Here is a 5,667-nt window from a genome sequence, read left to right as displayed (position 1 = left end):
CCCAGGAAACTCGCGTCGCAAGCCGCCGCGAGCCTCCGGCCAATCAGGGCAGCCGGCCCGAGCACGCGCAGACGACAGCCAATCGGAGCGTCCGGAGTGCCGCGGCGCCGAGGTGCGCGCCGAATGGCGCTGCCGTGCAGAAACGCTGGCGGAGAAGACAGGTTCCGGGGCGGCCCGAGCCGACCCCCGTGAGGGGCGCGGCCGCCGGGGTTCAGCCACAGTGGCTGCGCAGCGCTGCGAAAGGGCGATGAAAGTAGCGCGAGTCACACCTCGGAAATGTGCGTTTGCTCCCCTGTTAGCTGACCGGGGAAGGCTCACCCCGCTGCAGCCGCGGGGCGGCGATGAGCGGACGCCCGGACCCGGCGGGGCCCGCTGCCCAGGGGCCACCCCCGGCGGCCGCGCTTGCCGCGTGCCGAGGCAGCTTCCCGGCGGAGCCTGGCCCTGCACGCCGGGGCCCGGCCACCTCCCGTATGAAACGGCGCTGGGCATCCGCGCGGACACTCCCTCCCCTCCCTCAGGCCCGGGCGCCGCTGTCAAGGCGACAGGCCCAGCGGGGTCACCGGCTATCGCTGTGCGGGGCAGCGGGTCGTCCTGCAGCAAGCGGGCCGGTGACCGCCAGGGAGCGGCCGCGGGCGAGGAGCAGACGCGCGGGGCCGGCACGGGCAAAGCTGTGTCTAGCCGAGGGCTCCGGGGCACGCGCGAGCTGACCGGTCTGCCCAGGGGCCCAGGCTGAGGGGCGGCCAGGCCTGGCAGCGCCGGCAGCAGAGGCCCCTTCAGAGCTGCGCTGCGGGGTTGGCGCCTTCGTAAAACAAACGGCCTCAGCGGCGGCTCCAGCCAGACTTCCACTGCCCCCCCCCCCCCACCCCCCCGCCGACGTCCGCCTGTCCACCCCCCACACACCGCTCTGCCACTGAGCTCCGAGAGCGGCATGCACCGGTGCGGCTCCAGCCTGGGAAGGAGAACCGCGCGGCCTCCGTGGTCTGGACACGCGCGCACAGAGGCCCTGGTCCCGGCCCTTAGTTGTTTGGGAGATAACGAGTAAACGTGTGGGTTTACTACCCGTGCAGAAGAGGAAGCAGGAAAGACGCCCTGGGCGCTAGGAAGGAGACTTCACTTCCAAATCTTGAGTATCCAAATTTAAGCCCCATAATTACATACATTTCAGACATTCCACAATTTACCACCTAAATTATTATGCGATTTTTATCTGTAAAAGGGGAAACTGACCTTGCAGACATTTTAAGACTTGACGAACTTCCTTTCCCCCTCCCTTTCAGTAAGAAGGCTACTTTGGCTCTCACAGCTCTGGCAGGAGTTTTTTGAATAGTGGGTAGGCAGAGAGTAAAGGTTGGCAAAAGTTACTCGTAGACAAGTATGCTTCTTGTCACCCTAGACAGAAACAATTTACTGAGTCTAAAGAGAAAAGCAGTTTTTTCTTTTACAAAATCCTAAATCATTTGAGCCTAAATTAGTAAAAAGTAAAACGAAAGCTTTCAGGTCGTTCAATAGCTTTGATCACCTGCCAGGTGCCAGACATTGCTGTAATCGCGGAGATACAGCATACAAAATAAGGACTTGACCTCGTGGAGTAAGAAAAGGTGTAGGATACTTAGTGCCAAATCCCACTGACGAAAGGTCTCCAGGAGACTAAGAACCACTTTTAAAAGACACATGGTGGCACAGCGGGTTATAGTTCAGCACTATGAGGCTGTCACGGTCACTGCAGCACGAGTTCAATCCCCAGCCAGGGAGTGACCCACATGGCACGGCAGACCTCTCCTGTCTCCCCACTACTCCCCTCAGCGGTATACTTCATGGATCTTCCTGTTCTGCTCCCTACTCTGTCTCTGGTGAATCCTCTCACCCCTCTCACCTCTGGCCTTTACCCCAATTCTGTGTGTATAAATAAATCTTTAAAAAAAAAAAAAGACACATGGTTGACCTTTTATTGTTTTTAAGAGATTTTTTATTTATGCATAAATAACTGGGGTGCATGCCAGAGGTGTGGGGGCATTAGGATTCACCAGACAGTGGGGGGCAGACAGGTGGATCCCCTGAAACACCGCTGAGCAGGGAAACAAGTCTGCTGTGCCCTGTGGTCATTCCCTGGCTGGGCCCGGGCTGCCCTTGTGCTGCAGTGCTGGGACAGCTCCATAGCTGAGACCTTACCCCTTGCACCACCAGGGGGCCCAGGCAGTCTTTTGTGTTCAGTTGGCCTCATGTTCCTTTGTGTCATTTGTGTCATAACCTACATCAGCACTTCTTTTCACGGCTGAGAAATGCTCCGTCGTGTGGCTACGGTGCTTAGCGCGGAGCTGTTCACCTGTCAGTGGTGATCGGGGTTTCTCCACCTTCCAGCCCTCGGGAGTCAAGCTGACTGTGAACGTCCATGCTCATGTTTTGCAAGACAGTTGCTCTCAGCTTTCCTGAGCACGTGCTTAGGAATGGTACTCCTGGGTCACATGGTAATTCTATGTTTAGCTTCTTGAGGAACTGCCAGACTCTTTCCAGATTAGCCCATGGGCACATGCCCCTGCCCCCAGCACTGAGGGAGGGTGGCCTCTGCATTTTAATGAGGATCAGAAATCCACTTTGCTTGTCATGAATCACAATCAGCAGTGTTATAATTATGAAAGAACTGAGCAATTAGCACAGGTGTTTACATTCTTCTGAGCAATGGGTGCTTATGTCATGATTTCATGATTTAGCGTTTTGCATATCCCAAGCAGAGCTGTGGCAAGCGGAACCCACCCTCTCCTTTGCTGCGAAACGGGAGGTTGCCAGCAGCTCCGGCCTGGCTCCTCAGTGCTGCTTCAACGACAGATGGGAGAGCCAGCAGTGTCACAGAAGGCACGCACTCCTCGGCTGAGATCCAGAACCTCTGAAAATGACAACCCCCAAATGTGGCTGTCATGCATTTCTAAGACATCAGTTCAGGGAAATAGACAATTGCTCTGCCTGCTCTGAACCAAGAGAATAGAATGCAGGAGTCAGCTCTCCGGTGTATAAGCATCAGCCCCATCTTTTGATCATCCTCAAAACCCAGCGGAGAGGGAAAACATACTACCACTGAATAAAAGCAGCCCTGACTTTGACAGGGTGGTGTAGAGTCTCTGGGCTCAATCAATACCAGAAGTTCTGTGGAATGAACCGAGCTGCTAGCTAAACCTGAGCTCTGACAAGCAGCACTAAGCATCCCCAGACTTGAGGAGACATGCCAGCTTCTCAAAGCTCAGGAGCTGAACTGATGTTGCTCCCAAAAGGGGGGCTAGGGGAGGAACTGTGGTCTCTGAACCTCCCATTTCATCCAAGGGAGACACTGCCATTGGAAACTGGAAGGACTGATGAACACAATGTGGCAAGTCCCAGGGGCCTTGCAGAACTAAGTGGAAGTGCATGCAGCCTCCATGGCGGCTGACCTGTCTTTAATGACGCAACCATTGATCCAAAGCCTCGTCGAGAGGAAAGAAAAGGAGAGTCTGGGAGGGAACGGTGAGACTCGTCTTCCGGGCCCAAAGGGTGCAGCCTAACAAGCATCACCAGCTGCCGGTGAAATACCGGAGGCTCAGGGACTGAAGCAGCAGAAACTTCGCTTCTCACAGTTCTGGAAGCTGAGAATCCCCAGATCAAGGCGCAGGCCACCCCGTCTCTGGCAAGGGCTCACTTTCTGGCGGGCCACACGGGCAGATGGGAGTGTCACGGGAGAGGGGAGATCTCTTTGTACAGGGCCCCTCAGCCTTATATTTTCACTTCTCCTTAGTCACCTCCTAAAGTCCTATCCCAAATACAGTCACACAGGCAGCTGGCATGGCAACATGGGGCTGGGGGCATATTTGTCCACAGCTCTGTCTATGTGCAACTACTGCATTTTTCATGTTTCTGCAGAGAACAGTCCATCACTTGTACAGTTGTGACTAAAGACAGAAACGAAAGGAAAGAGGAAACACCAGGAGATACTATACAGGAACCAGCGCTGATCAAAAAGAATGTGAAATTACTCCCCAAACAAGCCTGAGGATGAGGGAGCCCTCTCACTAGCTGGGGGCCAGGTTAGGAAAGGTGCCAGCGAGAAGGGTAAGCTGGCGAGCTGGTCAATGCGTGATTGCATCTCAGAGTCTCGAGGACAACGGCTGAACGAGGTGAGCCGGGCCCAGGGGGCTCAGGCGCTGGCTCCCCGCAGGTCCCGCCTCCCCGGGGTTGGAAGCGGGACTGCCCATGGAACAGTAATAACCTCTTCTTCAGAACTGACAGGGCATCAGCCGCTCATCTGCCACATCTCTTTGCTTGTTCACTTGTCCCAGGCTCGTTCTTGCGTTCCTGTGTTCAGCATCAGTAGAGGAGGTAGGCCAGATCTGGGGACGTGGTAGGGAGAGGCAGTGCTGCAGGTGATCCAAGAATGGGGAAGAATACCAACCTCCAGGGGCTTCCCCAGGTTCCAGCCACCCACAAAACCTAGTACCTGGGCTCCCTGGTGGCCCGCTACCAGCCACTGCAGCCTGACTTGGATCTCTTGCCCCCAGAGCGCAGTCCCCTCAGCATTGGGTTTCAGAGGATCCACCTGTCCTGCTCCCCACTCTGTCTCTGGGGAGTCCTCTCATCCCCACACCTCTGGCCTGTACCCCAGTTCTTGTATGCATAAATAAAAACAAATATTTTTAAAAGAAAGAATACTGACACCACAAAATTCTTTTGTAGAAAACAGTTGCTGACAAAAACAAACAAAAAAGTTACTGAATTGGAATAATATCCATGAGATAGTTTTAAGGAAAAAAGATGTACACTCTAGTACCAATCTTTAAAAAAACGGATCTCTGTGTATAGGAAATAAAGCCAGCTTCCTTCCTCTAGAAAATGGGGGCAATAAAATGCTCCTCATCGCTTCTTGGGCTTTGGCTAAGATCAAGTGTACAATGCACCTCATCACGAGACTGTCAGATGAAATCCTCTGAGAACAGACTTGTCCTGATGCTTCACATAATAAAAACTTTATAGGCTCAGTAAACATTCATTCTGGCTATTATAGCTGTGAAAGGTTATTCATCAAAATGCAACCAATGGTTATCTGTAGGCTGTAGTTGTGAGTGATTTTAATCTTCTTTTGTAGCTATTTCACTTTCATTTTCATAATGAATGTGTTTTAATAAAAAAATAAGATACTTAAAAAAAATTAAGCCTGTCTTCAAACAGGGTAACTGTGCTCAAGATAATTCTCACTTCCCTGCCAGAATAAGTCCATCAAGGAGAAGATTCTGGTATTTTTAGGACAATACCCTGAGCTTCCCTAGCTTTCTTCTGATAAGAGTGGCAACACAGAGCTCTGCAAGGCCACTAGAAAATGCTTCCTATCCAATCAGCTGGATATCCAATCAGGATAGTCCTTTTGTTAGACAGGAAATTATTTAGAAAACAGTGCATTAGCAAGAATTTTTAGAAGTTGGTGATCACAGGTCTGGGCTTCTTTTTGTTGGGGGTGGGTACGTGAATAAAACAGATTGGGCCGTTCAGCGATGGGCTACTCATTCACAACAATAAACAAAACTCGGATTGTTCACATGCGAACATGTTTTATAGCAATCCCTCACCGGCATTTAAGGCCATTGGAACGCCATCATTCAGAGCCATCTGAAAGTGAGTTTTGGGAATCCGGGTATTAGCTGTCGGGGACCA

The sequence above is a fragment of the Condylura cristata genome, unplaced genomic scaffold (assembly GCF_000260355.1).
Source record: "Condylura cristata isolate star-nosed mole 26May11 unplaced genomic scaffold, ConCri1.0 scaffold00029, whole genome shotgun sequence".
In the NCBI taxonomy this organism is placed as follows: Eukaryota; Metazoa; Chordata; class Mammalia; order Eulipotyphla; family Talpidae; genus Condylura; species Condylura cristata.
The sequence above is the reverse complement of the archived record's forward strand: the minus strand, read 5'-3'. Positions refer to the sequence as shown.